Below are 18,729 nucleotides of genomic sequence, written 5' to 3' on the forward strand. Positions count from 1 at the left end.
TATGAGTGCAGAAAGGCACAAACTAATTTTCATGCCATAATAAATTTAATTTGTTATCAAAGGAATGGAGAGATTTTTTTTTTTTTCAGAAATAACGGTGCCTTAAAAGATAGTTGAGACTAGGGAAGAATGATGTGGAAATAGAAGGTGAGCTCTCAGAACCTGACAGTACACCAGCGCAAGTTCATGCTCTAACAATTGGTGTGTGTCACAAACTAGGTGATTCTTCAGGAGACTAAAGGTTGAATATAATCCTAGCAATCTTCGTGTCTAAGTAGGCTCTTCAGCGATATCTTTGTTTTGGGGCTCTGGTAACATGTTCAGTCTACTTGAGTTTTAAGGCTGCTTTTTACCAATGTCTCAAAAGAATTTGAAAGCCTAACAGAATTTAATACTAGTTACTAAAATCAGAGCAGGCTGTCACAGAGAGTTTAAAATTTTTTTTCTGAAAAGTAAGAACATTTTGGTTTTCTGAGACCTTGAGTGGAATGACCTGAGTGCATATCTAAGCGACTTTCAAAAATGTAGTTATTACCAAGGCTTGCCTATAAAAATCCACTTAAAAAGAAAGAGAGAGAGAGAGAGACAGGGTGCTCTGTCGTCCAGGCTGGAGTGCAGTGGCACAATCCTAGCTCACTGCAACCTCGACCTCCTAGGTTCAAGCAATCCTTCCACCTCAGCCTCCTAGTAGCTAGGACTACAGGTGGAGCCCACCATGCCCCTCTAATTTTTATTTATTTTTTTAATAGAGATTGGGGTTTTGCTATGTCACCCAGGCTGGTCTCGAACTGCTGACCTCAAAGCAATCCTCCTAAAAACCCTCAGCCTCTTAAAGTTCTGGGATTACAGGGGTAAGCTACCACACCTGGCCAAGAGCCCACTGTTTTAAGTCTACAAGTGGTGTTAAATTATTTCTCTGCATAAAGGATTTATAACAAAATTAAAGGACTAACTTCATTCCAGGTTATGTTTGGTTGCTTAACAACTTTTGGGAAGGGAAGAATCCACTTGTAGCTAAGAAAATACAGGTAAACCCATGAAGAATTCTGCCTCTATTTTCATATTTAACCACCTGCCTTATCATCTCAGATATTCCCTGTTTGGCCACCACCCTCATTGTGTCCCTTTTCTTGATGGCCTTAATTCCCGTGAGTTTCTAACTGCCACACACTAGTCTTTATTGCACCTCATTTATTCAGGGTTCCAGATGCAGACTATATTTTCTGATAAATGAATCTTGGCCAAGTGTTAATGAGCAAGGACTAGAAAGATGATTTTTGGTAATATATTCATTTTAGTTGAGACGTTTAGACAAATTTACTCTGCGCTTGTTTTCTAAAACATAAATGGCTGGCATTTTAGGCTTGCATAGAGCTGATTTTAATGACACTTAAATATAGGGTGGACCATCGTTATCAGCAACCCTGTGTTCCTTTGTGGCAAGAAAAAAGGTTGGACCAAATTGATTAGTCTGGTGGCTCTTTATTAATATTTTGAAGGAATGTCTGGAAAATAAATTGTGGTGCGGTGCCATGTGCCTCCAGGGACCTCTAACACATTTTTAGTGCTTGTTAAATTCAAAGTGATGCTGAAATTATAGCAAAGTAATAACAAACTGACCAAAGTTTAATAGCAAACTTTCATTTTCTGCATCAAGCATTTGCTGAATACAGACCTAGAAATTTAAATCTGGCCTTCTCCGGAGATGAGCAGTTCTCATGAACAGACCAAGAAATTCGCCTGTAGGCCTTCAAAGAGTTCACTTGAAGGTCTCCTTTCACTAGGACAGATGATTTAGCAGGAAGGATGGGATGCAGAAATGTTTTCTTTTCCAATTTCACACTTTTCTTTCCTCAGTCTTAGCTTATAAAGATCTAATTTTCCCTCCTTTTTTGCATCATTTTTCATATCTTGACACAGGGCATCTCTCATATTTCTGCTCAGATCAAGGGCAGAGCTAGGCAGATCAAGGTATAATAAGTTTTAGCTAAATGTTTATGCCAGTTTTGAAAATTTACAGTTTGCATGGAACACTTGCAGAGGTCATAGAAAAAAATTATTTTTTTCTTACTTAAATTACTTTAATTTAGTCTAACAAATCAAAAGTCAAATGCAATGCAACCTATTCTATGGTTCATAGATTTCTAAAATAAAATTGAAATTGATCCCAGAGGACTAGAAGGTATTGCAGTGTTTTGAAAATGAGCGATAAAAATAATTGTTCATTCTTACCAAACAAAATATTATTTATGGGAAGAACAATGAGAATCCGGGAGATTCCACAGCCAGATGGGTGGCCTTGTGTAGACAAAACACATCTGATTAAATTTTGTACTTTGGTGTCAGGTAGACACAGCAAATATTGATAACTCATTCCATAATGGATTCCTTGTCTTTTTAGGATTCATATGGTCAGCCTTCTTATGAAAATTTAAAAACAAAGTTTGTTTTTTTAATAGTTATAGTCTGTTAAATTTTCATAAGAAAAGTTATAATATATCATATGACATATTCAAATGGTAGAATCATAAAAGCTTTAAAGTTCATGTTTTCAGATATCTCCACAGGTTTGTGCCATTAGTATATCAGACTCACAAGTATATCATTACATCAGACTCACAATTATCAAAGCCTCAACAGTATTCAAATGTGATATTTACAAAATTTGATCACTGCAATTATATCGATATAATCTATACAGATGATATACACTAAGTTAACTGTTTAAGAGTGGTTTACTCTAGGTGCCCCAGGTAGTCCAAAATCTAGAAGGTTTTTGACACTATGGATTTGAATGATAATATTATTGTCATCCCCCTAAAATCAACACTAGTTTTTGGTTGATTCTGGTACTCATGTGCGTGCGTGCGTGTGTGTGTGTGTGTGTGTGTGTGTGTGTGTGTTTTAAGCATTGGCCAAAGGTAGCAGGTGGCATAGATGGCTGACAAGATCTTTTGCTTTGCCAAAGTAGACCAGAGATTTTTAAAACAACTGATTTCAGATATTCTATAATTTCTACTGTCTGGGGGAGGCACTGAAGGTTTTTTATCATCTATTGAGATGAGTTGATTATAAAACAGTTTTCCTGGTGTTCCTCTTTAACCAAAATCTTCTCCTTCTCTTTGGCCCTTGTTTTCTGAGATAAATCACTCTCTTTCTTCCCAAAGCAAAATGAAAGGGGCAATTATACCCTTGGTGATTCTTAATTGTCCCAATTAACGAAGTCAGTTTCTGGAGTCTGAGCTGAAAATGAAGCTTACAATTCACCCTCAATACATGAAATTTGGTAAGTCAGTTTGAATCTTTTTTTGTTTGGTCAAGAAAATTCAACTATTTGAATATTGAACTGCAGTCACTATACTGGTACTCTCAATTTAGCTTAGAATAAAAATGCGTTCTCTCCCTATATCCTCAGTTAAATTAAAGGGAAGAAAAACAAAACAAACAAACAAAAAACAGTATTATCACTCAAATAGACTTTATTTATTTTTTACAGCCCAGAAGCCTTTATTCTTCTTACAGCGATTCTGCTGTGAATTCGTACGGAATGGGCTCCAGCAGCTCAGGCTACTTTCCACTGGATCTCACAAAGTGTGCTTCTCGAAGCAGGCTGGGGCTTCCCTTGAACCCAGGTACCTTTCTCTTTGTCTTCCTTCTTTTTTTTTTTTTTTTTTTTTTTGAGACGGAGTCTTGCTTTGTCATCCAGGCTGGAGTGCAGTGGCATGACCTAGGCTCACTGCAACCTCCGCCTCCTGGGTTTAAGTGATTCTCCTGTCTCAGCCTCCCAAGTAGCTGGGAATACAGGTGCCCACCACTGCACCCAACTAATTTTTGTATTTTTAGTAGAGATGGGGTTTCACCAAGTTGGCCAGGCTGGTCTTGAACTCCTGAGCTCAAGTGATTCGTCTGCTCTGGTCTCTCAAAGTGCTGGGATTACAGGCATGAGCCACCATGCCTGGCCTGGCTTCCTTCTTTTTCAGATTATTTTCTTTCACGTGTTTCAGGATGCTATCTTGGCTCTTCAAGTGCTTAAAATGCTGAGCATGTATATTAATTCGCTTGGCAAGAACCTTGCCCTTACCTTGTTTGCTGACATCACTGCCAGCAGCATGCTGGGGAACATTGTAGACTCTTCCAGTTTTGGATGGCAACTCTTGTAGGGCATTCCGTTTTGAACAATATCTATTCCCTTGATGTCTACAATATCACCTTTCTTGCAGATTCCCACTTATGTACCTAAAGGAGCAAGTCCATGTTTTCCAAAAGGCCTGAAGAACATATAGCAGGTACCTTGTGTTTTTCTCTTTATGTTTGTCATTTTGGTGAATTACTGGAAAATGGAGGTTCAGGCCAAAAGGCTTAACCAGATATTGTTTTAAGCAGTAAGTTTTTACTTTTTCCGAATATGTTCCCCTTACATCAAATAAGCATTTTCTCCCTGTGTTAATGCTAATTAATTTGCCAGTGACCATCAATATATCAAATAACTTTACCAAATACTGTTGTAAAAAGCACTGTACTGGCCCAATAGACAAATTAAAACCTAGGTTATGTAATCTAGATGTGCCCCTTGCTTACATGTGGGAGAATTGGAAAGATTCATTTATTAGTGACTGTAACATACAGAGGAATTTAAGTTAAAAGATGTTTTGGAAAAATTCAAATATTGTTACTAAGGGGAAGTAAAAATAAATATATATGTTTCACATCCCTCGGTCAGAAGAAAGCAAATGCAGTATCTATCAATCCAAATCAAAAAAATAAACAGCAAGAAAATACAAATACTTTATACTCTTTATACTCAATTAAAAGGCAAAGACTAGGCCGGATGTGGTGGCTCATGCCTGTAATGCCAGCACTTTGGGAGGCCGAGGTCAGGAGACTGAGACCATCCTGGCTAACACGGTGACACCCTGTCTCTACTAAAAATACAAAAAAGTTAGCCGGGCTTGGTGGCGGGCGCCTGTAGTCCCAGCTACTTGGAAGGCTGAGGCAGGAGAATGGCTTGAACCCGGGCTGCAGAGCTTGCAGTGAGCCGAGATCATGCCACTGCACTCCAGCCTGGGTGACAGAGCGAGACTCCATCTCAAAAAAAAAAAAAAAAAAAAAAAAGGCAAAGACTCTTAGAAAGATTTGAAATCTGACTATATACTGTTTTACAAGAGACACACCTAGAACCAAATGATACAGAAAAGTTTAATATAAAAGGGCAAGCAAGCATTTTTTTAACATAAAGGCAAATAGAAAAGACAAGCATACAATCTTTGTTTCAGACATTAAATAAGACAAAAGGTGCTTTTTTTACATTTTAAAGGGAACAATTCTCATTGCATTTCCAGCAGTCGTGATCCTTTATGAAAAATAATATGGCATTAAAATACTTGAAACAAAAAACTTTAGAAATACAAGGGAAAAGAGAAATTGAGTTGTTGTGGGTAAATTAAGGAAACTTTCCAGGCTTATTTAGAAAGAGGTATATGTACTATTTTCTTAGGCATTTTTGATGGAACATGACCCATCTTGTTCTTGGCTGGGCCTAGAATGAGCAGGCTCAGATATTTTTCTTAGTTTAGGTTATATCCTGCCCTAATAACAATGTTTATTAACAACTGTTGTAGAGATATCAACATCTGTAGAATGAAATTCATTATTTTTCCCTCCGAAATCAGTTCTGTCTTGGATGCTAAAACCCATTAAATTGTAACACAATTCACTCAAGCTGCCAAACTAAACATGTCATCCTTGGCTCTCTTCATCTCTAAAATGTATCTATTGAATCTGGCTTCTCCTCTCCCCCTCACTATCACGGTCTTATTTTAGGCTTTCTTTGATCTAACCAATGTTGTCCCTGGCACTGGACTCATACAAACCTGATCACACCATTTCCTTTAGAAACCTCTGTTAGTTTCCTTTGCTCAGACTATAGGATGAAAATCTAACTCCTTACATGGTTAAAATGCCCTTAACAATCTGCCCTTCTCCCCACATCTTTCCAGATTTATCTTTCTCCATTCTTCCTCTAATCTTCCATTCACTTAAAGTGTATTGCTATGCTAAGTTTTAAATAATTAACCAAAACACCAGACCCATTAATGACTGTTCTTTCACCTACATTCTCTCCTCTTAGAATAACTTTTTCTGATTCCTTCTTTTACTCATTTTTTAAATCTTTAAGTTGCATATAATTTACTCAGCATATATGTGTGTGTGTGTATATATATGATATATAGTCATGTTCACTTAATGATGGGGTGATGTTCTGAGAAATGTGTCATTAAACAATTTTGTCATTGTGCAAACATCATAGTTTACTTACACAAACCTAGATGGTATAGCCTACTACACAACTAGGCTATATGGTATAGCCTATTGCTTCTAGGCTGCAAACTGGTACAGCATGTTACTGTAGTAAATTCTGTAGGTGATTGTAGCACAATAGTAGTTGTATATTTATTTATGTTTTGTTGTTTATAAGATTTTGTTAAAATTAGCTTTAGCATTAATAATACACCATACAAAGGTAAAATATGGTTTTCTCTTCTGAACAAAATGTGTAATATTAAAAGACAAAAGATTTTGTTTACTTGAGTAAACTGCAGGGAGAAAATGGAACAGGAGAGACAGATTTAGTTGGCCTCATGCTGTCTTTATTCGGTCTTACTGTTTGGGAAGCAGAATCTCCTCTCTATTAAATGGTAAATGTTTTTATCACTGTAGCTAAATGAAGGACTATTCTATAGTGACTCATGATCCTGTTTTGTGATATCAAGTGTCTTAAAACTTCGATATCTGCCTGACTTTCCTATATTAAAATTAATAGTTCTAGCTTCAAACTTTTTGACCTTAAACTAACTTTTTTGGAGATTAGGTTCCCTAAAGTCCAAGAGAGATATAGTAGGCTTATTAGACTTATTTGTTATGTTAGTACACAGTAAGCCTTGTCAAATGTAAGGTGGTATTTAGCTTTCTTTGGGTTATATTTATATAGACATGTTGTTCATATATGTTCTAGTATTGTATGACATTCCTGAAAATCTGATATGTCTTGATATATGTTTTCAGTAATAATTATGATTATGTTAAATTGTTGTATGCCACAGAAATAAGCAAATTTCCTTGTCAATGGTGTCTTTGACTATGGCTGTCCTAAAACTTTTGTCATCCACAATTGTTGTTTTGCTTTGATCTTTCTCAAAAGGTGACTTATAATCGGCTACAGTCCAGGGCTTGCTTTGGAGGAATTTATGAAAATAAACTCTCTTCTTTTCTTCTTTTCTGTAAAAACAGTAAAAGAAAGAAAGAAAGGAAAGAAAGAAAGAAAGAAAGAAAAAATATCATTTTCTTTTGTGTGTGTGTTCATTTGTATATCTTTCTTTTTTAATTTATTTTTCATTTCAATAGGTTTTTTGGGAACAGGTGGTGTTTGGCTACATGAATAAGTTCTTTAGTGGTGATTTCTGAGATTTTGGTGCATCATCACTCAAGCAGTGTACACTGTACCCAATGTGTAGTCTTTTATCCCTCATCCCCTCCCACCCTTTTTCCCAAGTCCCCAAAGTCCACTGTATCATTCTTATGCCTTTGAGTCCCCATAGCTTAGCTCTCAATTATGAGAGTATACGATGTTTGGTTTTCCATTCCTGAGTTACTTCACTTAAAATAATAATCTCCAATTCCATGCAGATTGCTGCAAATGCCATTATTTTGTTCCTTTTTATGGCTGAGTAGTGTTCCATGTTGTATATATACCACATTTTCTTTATCCACTCATTGATTGATGGGCATTTGGGCTGATTCTATATTTTTGCAAATTGTGCTGCTATAAACATGTGTGTGCAAGTATCTTTTTCATATAATGACCTCTTTTCCTCTGGGTAGATACCAGGAGTGGGATTGCTGGATCAAATGGCAGTTCTACTTTTAGTTCTTTAAGGAATCTCCACACTGTTTTCCACAGTGGTTTTACTAGTTTACATTCCCACCAACAGTGTAAAAGTGTTCTCCTTCACCATAGCCAGGCCAACATCTATTATTTTATTTTTTATTTTTTTATTTTGGCCATTCTTGCAGGAGTGAGGTGGTATCACATTGTGGTTTTGATTCGCATTTCCCTGATAATTAGTGATGCTGGGCATTTTTTCATATGCTTGTTGACCATTTGTGTATCTTCTTTTGATAATGGCCTATTCATGTCCTTAGTCCACTTTTTGATGGGAGTATTATTATTATTATTATTTTGCAGATTTATTTGAGTTCTTTGTAGATACCGGACATTAGTCCTTTGTCAGATGTGTGGAATGTGAAGATTTTCTCCCACTGTGTGGTTTGTCTGTTAACTCTGCTGATTATTTCTTTTGCTGTGCAGAAACTTTTTAGTTTAATTAAATTCCATCTATTTATCTTTGTTTTTGTTGCATTTGCTTTTGGGTTCTTGGTCATGAAATCTTTGCCAAAGCAGATGTATAGGAGGGTTTTTTTCTGATGTTATCTTCTAGAATTTTTATGGTTTCATGTCTTAGATTTAAGTCTTTGATCCATCTTGGGTTAATTTTTGTATAAGGTGAGAGATGAGGATCCAATTTACTCTTTTACACGTGGTTTGCCAATTATCCCAGCACCATTTGTTGAATAGGGTGTCCTTTCCCCACTTTATGTTTTGTTTGCTTTGTTGAAGATCAGTTGTCTGTATTTGACTTATTTCTGGGTTCTCTATTCTGTTCTATTGGTCTATGTGCCTATTTTTATACCAGTACCATGCTGTTTTGGTGACTATGGCCTTATAATATAGTTTGAAGTTGGGTAATGTGATGCCTCCAGATTTGTTCTTTATGTTTAGTCTTATTTTGGATATGTGGGCTCTTTTTTCATTCCATATGAATTTTAGAATTTTTTTTCCAAGTTCTGTGAAGAATGATGGTGGTATTTTGATGGGAATTGCTTGAATTTGTAGATTGCTTTTGGCAGTATGGTCATTTTCACAATATTCATTCTACCCATCCATAAGAATGAGATGTGTTTCCATTTGTTTGTGTCGTCTATAATTTCTTTCAGTAGTGTTTTGTAGTTTTCCTTGTAGAGGTCTTTAATGTCCTTGGTGAGGTATATTCCTAAGTATTTTGTTTTATTTTTCAGCTGTTGTGAAAGGGGTTGAGTTCTTGATTTGATTCTCAGCTTGGTCACTGTCGGTGTATAGCAGAGCTACTGATTTGTGTACATTAATTTTGTATCCTGAAACTTTGCTGAATTCATTTATCAGTTCTAGGAGATTTTTGTAGGAGTCTCTAGAGTTTTATAAATATATAATTGTATCATCTGCAAACAGTGACAGTTTGGCTTCCTCTTTACCAATTTGGATGCCCTTTATTTCTTTCTCTTGTCTAATTGCTCTGGCTCGGACTTCTGGTGTTAGGTTGAATAAAAGTGGTGAATGTGGCCATCCTTGTCTTGTTCCAGTTCTCAGGGGGAATGCTCTCAACTTTTCTGTGTTCAGTATAATGTTGGCTGTAGGTCTGTCCTAGATGGCTTTTATTACATTGAGGTATATCCCTTGTATGCCCATTTTACTGAAGGTTTTAATCATAAAACAATGCTGAATTTTGTCAAATGCATTTTCTGCATCTTTTGAGATGATTGTGTGATTTTTGTTTTTAATTCTGTTTATGTGGTGTATCACATTTATTGACTTGTGAATATTAAGCCATCTCTGCATCCCTGGTATGAAACACACTTGATCTTGGTGGATTATCTTTTTGATATGCTGTTGGATTCAGTTACCTAGTATTTTGTTGAGGATTTTTGCATCTATGTTTATTAGGGATATTGGTCTATAATTTTCTTCTTTGGTTATGTCCTTCCCTGGTTGTGGTATAAGGGTGATACTGGCTTCATAGAATGATTTAGGGAGCGCTCTCTCTTTCTCTGTCTTGTGAAATAGTGTCAATAGGATTAGTACCAATTTTTCTTTGAATGTCTAATAGAATTCACCTGTGAATCTGTCTGGTCTTGGACTTTTTTTTTGGTTGGCAATTTTTTATTATCACTTCAATCTCACTGCTTGTTATTGGTTGATTCAGAGTTTCAATTTCTTCCTGGTTTAATTTAGAAGGGTTGTATATTTCCAGGAATGTATACATCTCTTCTAGGCTTTCTAGTTTATGTGCGTAAAACTGTTCATAGTAGCCTTGAATGATCTTTTGTATTTCTGTGGTATCAGTTGTAATGTCTCCTGTATTAGTCTGTTTTCATGCTGCTAATAAAGACATACCTGAGACTGGGTAATTTATAAAAGAAAGAGGTTTATTGGACTTACAGTTCCACATGGCCAGGAGGCCTCACAATCATGGCAGAAGGCAAGGAGGATCAAGTCATATCTTACATGGATGGCAGGAGGCCAAAAGAGAGCTTGTGCTGGGCAACTTCCTCTTTAAAACCAACAGATCTTGGGAGATGCATTCACTATCATGAGAATAACATGGGAAAGACCCGACCCCATAATTCACTCATCTCCCACCAGGTCCCTCCCACAACATGTGGGAATTATGGGAGCTACAAGATGAGATTTCAGTGGGGACCAGAGCCAAGCCATATCATTCTGCCCCTGGACGCTTTCAAATCTCATATCTTCACATTTCAAAACCAATCATGCCTTACAACAGTCCGCCGAAGTCTCAACTCATTTCAGCATTAACTCAAAAGTCCACAGTCCAAAGTCTTATCCAAGATAAGGCAAGTTCCTTCTGTCTATGAGCCTGGAAAATCAAAAGCAAGTTAGTTACTTGCTAGATACAATGGGTGTACAGGGATTGGGTAGATACAGCCATTACAAATGGGAGAAATTGGCCAAAACAAAGGGGCTACAGGCTCCATGCAAGTTCGAAATCCAGCAGGGGCAGTCAAATCTTAAAGTTCCAAAATGACCTCCTTTGACTCCGTGTCTCACATCCACGTCACGCTGATACAAGATGTAGCTGGCTTTGCAGGGTACAGCCTCCTTCCTGGCTGCCTTCAAGGGCTGGTGTTGAGTGTCTGCAGCTTTTCCAGGTGCACAGTACAAACTGTCAGAGGATCTACTATTCTGGGATCTGGAGGACAGTGGCCCTCTTCTCACAGTTCCACTAGGCAGTGTCCCAATAGGGAATCTGTGTGGGGGCTCTGACCCCACATTTTCTTTCTGCACTGCCCTAGCAAATGTTCTGCATGGGGACCCTGCCCCTGCAGCAAACATCTGCCTGGGCATCTGGGCATTTCCATACATCCTCTGAAATCTAGGCAGAGGTTTCCAAACCTCAATTCTTGACCTCTGTGCACTCACAGGCTCAACATCACGTGGAAGCTGCCAAGGCTTGAGGCTTGCACCCTCTGAAGCCACAGCCTGAGCTCTACGTTGGTGCCTTTCAGCCATGGCTGGTGCAGTCACTAGGCTGCACACAGCACGGGGACCCTGGGCTCGGCACACAGAACCACTTTTTCCTCCTGGGATTCCAGGCTTGCAATGGGAGGAACTTCCACAAAAGTCTCTGACATGCCCTGGAGACATTTTCTTCATTGTCTTGGTGATTAACATTTGGCTCCTTGTTACTTATGGAAATTTCTGCAGTGGGCTTGAATTTCTCCTCAGAAAATGGGATTTTCTTTTCTATTGCATTGTCAGGCTGCAAATTTTCCAAACTTTTTTGCTGTTTTCCTTTTGAAACTGAATGCCTTTAACAGCACCCAAGTCACCCCTTGAATGTTTTGCTGTTAGAAATTTCTTCCACCAGATACTCTAAATCATCTCTCTTAAGTTCAAAATTCCATAAATCTCTAGGGCAGGGGCAAAATGCCACCAGTCTTTTTGCTAAGACATAACAAAAGTCACCTTTGCTCCAGTTCTCAACAAGTTCCTCATCTCTGTCTGATAACACCTCAGCCTGGACCTTATTGTCCATACTGCTATCAGCATTTTGGGCAAAGCGATTCAACAAGTCTCTAGGAAGTTCCATACATTCCTACATTTTCCTGTCTTCTTCTGAGCCCTCCAAACTGTTCCAACCTCTGCCTGTTACCCAGTTCCAAAGGTACTTCCACATTTTCAGGTAACTTTTCTGCAGCGTCCCACTCTGCTGGTACCAATTTACTGTATTAGTCTGTTTTCACACTGCTGATAAAGACATACCGGAGGCTGGGAAGAAAAAGAGGTTTAATTGGACTTACAGTTCCACATGGCTGGGGAGATCTCACAATCATGACAGAAGGTAAGGAGGAGCAAGTCACATCTTACGTGGATGGCAGGAGGCAAAAAGAGAGCTTCCATTTTTAAAACCATCGGATCTTGTGAGACTCATTCACTGTCATGAGAATAGCACAGGAAAGACCTGCCCCCATAATTCAGTTATCTCCCACTGGGTCCCTCCCACAACACATGGGAATTATGAGAGCTCCGAGATGAGGTTTGGTTGGGGACACAGAGCCAAACCATATCATCTCTTGTTTCATTTCTAATGGAGCTTATTTGGATCTTCTCTTTTCTTGGTTAATCTCACTAATGGTATCAATTTTATTTATCTTTTCAGAGAACCAGCTTTTTGTTTCATTTATCTTGTATATATTTTTGTTTCGATTTCATTTAATTCTGCTCTGATCTTTGTTATTTCTTTTCTTCTGCTGGGTTTGGGTTTGGATTATAGTTTCTCCTGTTCCATGAGGTGTGACCTAAGATTGTCTATTTGTGCTCCTTCAGACTTTCTGATACAGGCATTTAATGTTATGAACTTTCCTCTTAGCACCACTTTTGCTATATCCCACAGGTTTTGATAGGTTGTGTCACTATTTTTGTTCAGTTCAAAGAATTTTTAAGTTTCCATCTTGATTTCATTGTTAACCCAACAATCATTCAGGAGCAAGTTATTTAATTTCCATGTATTTGCATGGTTTGGGAGGTTCCTTTTGGAGTTGATTTCCACTTGTATTCCACTGTGGTCTGAGAGAGTACTTGATATAATTTCGATTTTCTTAAATTTACTAAGAGTTATTTTGTGGTCTATCGTATGGTCTATCTTGGAGAATGTTCCATGTGCTGATGAGTGGAATGTATATTCTGAAGTTGTTGGGTAGAATGTTCTGTAAATATCTGTTGAGTCCATTTGTTGCAGGGTATAGTTTAAGTCCATTGTTTGTTGACTTTCTGTCTTGATGATCTGTCTAGTGCTGTCAGTGGAGTACTAAATCCCCCACTATTATTGTGTTGCCATCTATCTCATTTTTTAGGTCTACTAGTAATTGTTTTATAAATTTGGGAGCTCCAGTGTTAGGTGCATATATATTTAGGACTGTGGTATTTTCCCATTGGACTAATTTTTTTATCATTATATAATGTCCCTCATTGTGTTTTTTAACTGCTGTTGCTTTAAAGTTTGTTTTCCCTGATATAAGAATAGCTACTCCTGCTCACTTTTGATGTCCATTTTCATGGAATATATTTTTCCACTCCTTTATCTTAAGTTTATGTGAGTCCTTATGTGTTAGGTGAGTCTCCTGAAGACAGCAGAAAATTGGTTGGTGAATTCTTATTCATACTGCCTTCCTGTATCTTTTAACTGGAGCATTTAAGCCATGTACATTCAAAGCTAGTATTGAGATGGGAGGTACTATTCTATTCATTGTGCTATTTGTTGCCTGAATACCTTGTGTTTTTTTTTCATTGTGTTATTGTTATATATGTCCTATGAGACTTATGCTTTAAATAAGTTATATTTTGACATATTTCAAGGATTTGTTTTAAGACTTAGAGCTCCTTTTAGGAGTTCTTGTAGTGACAGCTTGGTAGTCGCAAATTCTCTCAGCATTTGTTTGTCTGGAAAAGACTGTATCTTTCCTTCATTTACGAAGCTTAGTTTCACTGGATACAAAATTCTTGGCTGACAGTTGTTTTGTTTAAGTAGGCTAAAAATAAGACCTCAATCCCTTCTAGCTTGTAGGGTTTCTGCTGAGAAATCTGCTGTTATTTTGATAGATTTTACTTTATAGGTTACCTGATGCTTTTGCCTCACAGCTATTAAGATTCTTTCCTTTGTCTTGACTTTAAATAACCTGATGACTATATGCTTAGGTGATGACTTTTTGTGATGAATTTCCCAGGTGTTCTTTGAGCTTCTTGTATTTGGATGACTAGATTTCTAGCAAGCCAGGGAATTTTCCCCTGATTATTCCCTCAAATATCTTTTCCAGACTTTTAGATTTCTCTTCTTCCTTGGGAACACCAATTATTCTTAGGTTTGGATGCTTAACATATTCTCAAACTTCTTTGAGGCTTTGTCCATTTTTTCTTATTCTTTGTTCTTTGTCTTTGACAGATTGGGTTAATTCAAAAGCCTTGTCTTCGAGCTCTGAAATTCTTTCTTCTGCTTGTTTGAGTGCATTGCTGAGACTTTACAATGCATTTTGCATTTCTCTAAGTGTGTCCTTGATTCCAGAAGTTGTAATTGGTTTTTATTTATACTATCTGTTTCACTGAAGATTTTTCCTTTCACATCCTGTATTATGTTTTTGATTTCTTCAAGTTGGAGTTCATCTTTCTCTGGTGCCTCCTTAATTAGCTTAATAATTGACCTTTGGACTCCTTTTTCTGGCAATTCAAAGATTTCATCTTGGTTTGCATCCATTGCTGGTGAGCTGGTGTGACCTTTTGGGGGTGTTAAAGAACCTTGTTTTGACATATTACCAGAATTGTTTTTCTGGCTCCTCATTTTGGTAGACTATGTCAGAGGGAATATCTGGGACTCAAGAGCTGCTGTTCAGATTCTCTTGTCCCATGGTGTGCTCCTTTGATGTGTTGCTCTTCTCCTTCTCCTAGAGATGGGGCTTCACGAGAGCTGAACTGCAGTGATTGTTTTTGCTCTTCTGGGTCTAGGCACCCAGCAGAGCTACTGGGCTCCAGGCTGGTACTGGGAAGTGTCTGCAGAGTCCTGTGATGTGATCTTTCTTCAGGTCTTTCAGCCATGGATACCAGCACCTGCTCCAGGGGAGGTAGCAGAGGCGTGAAGAGGACTCTGAGGTTTCTTGGTTGTATTTTTGTTTAGTGCACTGGTTTTTCATTGGTTGGCCTCCAACCAGGGGGTGGTACTTTCAAGAGTGCATCATCTGTAGTTGCACAGGGAGGATCAGGTGGTAGGTGGGGCTATAGAGCACCCAAGAGATTATGTCCTTTGTTTTTGCAACCAGATGGGTGGAGAAAGACCATCAGATGGGGGTGTGTCTGAGCTCAGACTCTTCTCCGGCAGGGCGTGCTGTGGCTGCTGTGGGGGATGGGGGTGTGGTTCTCAGGCCAATGGAGTTATGTTTCCAGGGGGATTATGGCTGCCTCTGCTGAGTCACACAGGTCGCCAGGGAAAGGGTGGAAATCCGGCAGCCAAGGACTCACCCCACTCCACACGGCCTGCAGTCCTAAAGGCCAGTTCTCACTCTGACCACTGTGCACCCGCAACAGCACTGAGTTTATTTCCATGCAGCCAGTGACCAGGGCTGAGAACTTGCCCCAGACCACCAGCCTCCCGGCTGAGAAAACCAGCTGACTCACAGCTTTTCAGTGTCTCAGGGAGCCTGTAGCAGTGATGCAGTTCCTTCAAAGGGTCTGTGGATTCTCTCAGCATTCCTGGTATGTTGCTGTGGTAGTTGGTAGAGCAGAAGTTCACAATGTGAGTCTCCACATGCTACTGTGTCTGTGCGAGTGGGAGCTGCAAGCTAGTCCTGCCTCCTATCCACCATCTTCTCTTCTAATTGTGTATTTAAACATAGGAAAGGTAATATGCTGCACTATGACATTATGATGACTACAATGTCACTAGGTGGTAGAAAATTTTCAGTTTCACTAATGATCTTAAGGGTATATACTGTCCATTGTTGACCCATTTGTATATCATAGTGGTCCCATGAAATTATAATATTGTATTTTTACTGTACCTTTTTATTTTTTACTTTTCTTTTTTACTATACCTCTTTTTTGGTAAAATGTTCAAATCTTTTGTGTGATTTTTATTAGATTGTTCTGTATATTTGTGGAAAAGATATGTTTTATAGATACAGTTGTTGCTTTAAAAAAATTTTTGCAATGTTTATCTTTGAAATGTTCAGACAACTTTAAAAAATAATTATGGAAATGTTTGCATTTACAGCTAGCATTCTCTATTTGTTTTCTATTTGCCCCATCCATTCTGTGTTACTTTATATCCTGTTTACCCATTTTGTTTCAGTTGCATACTTTTTAGTATCTATTTTATTTCTGCTATTGACTTAATCATAATTATTTGTATTATTATTTGTGTAGTTAAGTATTAACAAAATTTATCCTTAGCTTACCACAGCCTATCTTTAAATAATAATATATTGCTGTACGTGTAATATAAGAACTTCTTAAGAATACCTTTTCATTTCTTCCCTACCATACCCTATGGACTATTATTTTCATACACTTTATTTCTACACATATTACAAACTACACACTAACTTACTATTTTTAAAACAAAACCTCTTGAATTTTTTCTTTCTTTTCTTTTTAAAAAAAAAATTTAACAGTTTCCTCCTGGTGTTCAGCCTCTCAGTTTTTTTTTATTTTTATACATGTGGGATACATGTGCAGGATGTGCAGGTTTGCTACATAGGAAAACGTGTGTCATGGTGGTTTGCTGCACCTATCAACCCGTCACCTAAGTATTAAGCCCTGCATGCATTAGCTATTTTTCCTCTTCTCTCCCTCCCATGCCTCGCCGTCCACCTAGACAGGTTCCAGTGTGTGTTATTCCCTTCCCTGTGTCCATGTGTTCTCATCATTCAACTCCCACTTGTAAGTCAGAACATGTGGTGTTTGGTTTTCTGTTCCTGTGTTAATTTGCTGAGTATAATGGCTTCTAGCTCCATCCACGTCCCTGAAATGGACATGATCTTGTTCCTTCTAATGGCTGCATAGTATTCCATGGTGTATATGTACCACATTTTCTTTATCCAGCCTATCATTGATGGGCATTTGGGTTGATTTCATGTCTTTACTATTGTGAATAATGCTGCAATGAACATATGTGTGCAAGAATTTTTTTCATTTGACATAATTTTATATATAGAAAAGCTGCAAAAATGATACAAAGAATTCATGTATTCTTTCATCCAGCTTCCCTTAATACTAACATCTTATATTAGCAAGGATAATTATCAAAACAAAGAAAGTGACTTTGGCATAATACTTTTAAGCAAACAATAGATGCTCCTTGAATTCCGTCAGTTTTCCAGTAGTTCATTGCTTCTATCTCAGGATCCAATCCAGTATTCCACATTGCAGTTACTTTTTATGTCTCTTTAGTCTCCTCTAATCAATGATAATTCTTGAATTTGACACTTTTAATGAATAATGGTCAGTTATGCTGTAGAGTGTCTCTCAGTTGGGTTTTGACTGTTGTATTCTTGTGATTAAATTGATACATCTTTGGCAAGTACACTGTAGAAGTCATGTTGTGTCCTTCCCAGTGCATCATATCAGGGTGTACATGATGTCAATATGTCTCATTACAGATGATATTAACTTTAATCATTTTCACTAAAATATTGTCTGCCAGGTTGCTCCACCATAAAATTATCACTTTCCTTTTTGCAATTAATAAATATCTTGGGCAAAACACTGTGAAACCACTCAAATATCATTTTTCCTGAAAACCGTGCTCACTGATTTTAGCCATCATCAGTGAGTTTTGCCTGCAGCAATTATTACTATGATACTTGTTTGAGGTTGATTTTGTATTTCCCTAATTTCTTTTATATTTGTTAATTGAAATTTTTCTGTAATGAAGAACTACTTATTCTCTCATGTTTATTTATGTATTCAATTATTTAAAATAAATTGTGAAGTCATAAATGTTTACTCGTTTGAATATCACTTGATATTATCATTTTTAATTTTGTGACTCATGCTATTCTAGCATTTTCTGACACCATGATATATTTCAGGTTCATTTTATTTTATTTTAATTTTTGCATCAGCCTTGGAATCAACCACTTCTCTGACTAGCCATGGTTCTTTTGATTGGCGAACGGTATTTAGAAACAAAGATCCAGGCACAGAGTACTTGTTACAGAAGTGTTATTGTTTTTAGGATCTCTCAAATGACAGGGTTTGGAAATATATGCAAGTATACTACTCACACATACATACAATTCTGCATTTATATTTCTCTATATATCTTAACATATATTAATGCTCATGAATTCATAGTTATGCCTCCAATTATAATCTGACACTATAGGGTTAATTCTGTCCTCCTTTTTCTTATGCGTAACTTCTTCCTTTGACAATGGTAACAGAGTCTCTTTATCTACAATATATTTACTTATTTGTTAGATCTTTGTATACACATGCTCCTATCAGAAACAGATTTACTACGTACATTTGTGAATAGTTACTTACATGTTTAGCTTTATAATGTCCACACTAAATTCTAAGTTACTTAGATTAGTTCTTTTCTACCTCATTCCATTCAGTGTGGTTATCCTATTCACTTGTAACATATTTAGGTTCATCTCTTACTGTCTTGTATTCAATTTTGGGATCCCCCAACAATTTGAGTGATTTTAATAACTATTTAGTTTTATGGGTATTTGAGACTTTATTATGGTTCTAAAAATCAAAACTATGCTGAAAGTATGCCCAGAGAAATATCGTGAAGGAAAGGAAAATATTTTCATGTTTGTGCATAATTGGGGGTTCCTGAG

The 18,729-nt window shown here is 37.3% G+C and overlaps 1 long non-coding RNA gene across 3 annotated transcripts in view; it reads left to right on the top strand.

Annotated features, from left to right (window-relative positions):
* The window catches only part of LOC129526412 (uncharacterized), a 48,057-nt gene that overhangs the window by 13,694 nt on the left and 15,634 nt on the right, over positions 1-18,729 (top strand). For all 3 annotated transcript variants that reach the window (XR_008671084.2, XR_010130608.1, XR_010130609.1), the window contains 3 exons: positions 3,168-3,286; positions 3,497-3,632; positions 4,221-4,286. This is a non-coding gene — a long non-coding RNA (uncharacterized lncRNA). The remainder of the gene's footprint in view (positions 1-3,167; positions 3,287-3,496; positions 3,633-4,220; positions 4,287-18,729) is intronic.

This window comes from Gorilla gorilla, chromosome 14 (assembly GCF_029281585.2).
Source record: "Gorilla gorilla gorilla isolate KB3781 chromosome 14, NHGRI_mGorGor1-v2.1_pri, whole genome shotgun sequence".
NCBI lineage: Eukaryota > Metazoa > Chordata > Mammalia > Primates > Hominidae > Gorilla > Gorilla gorilla.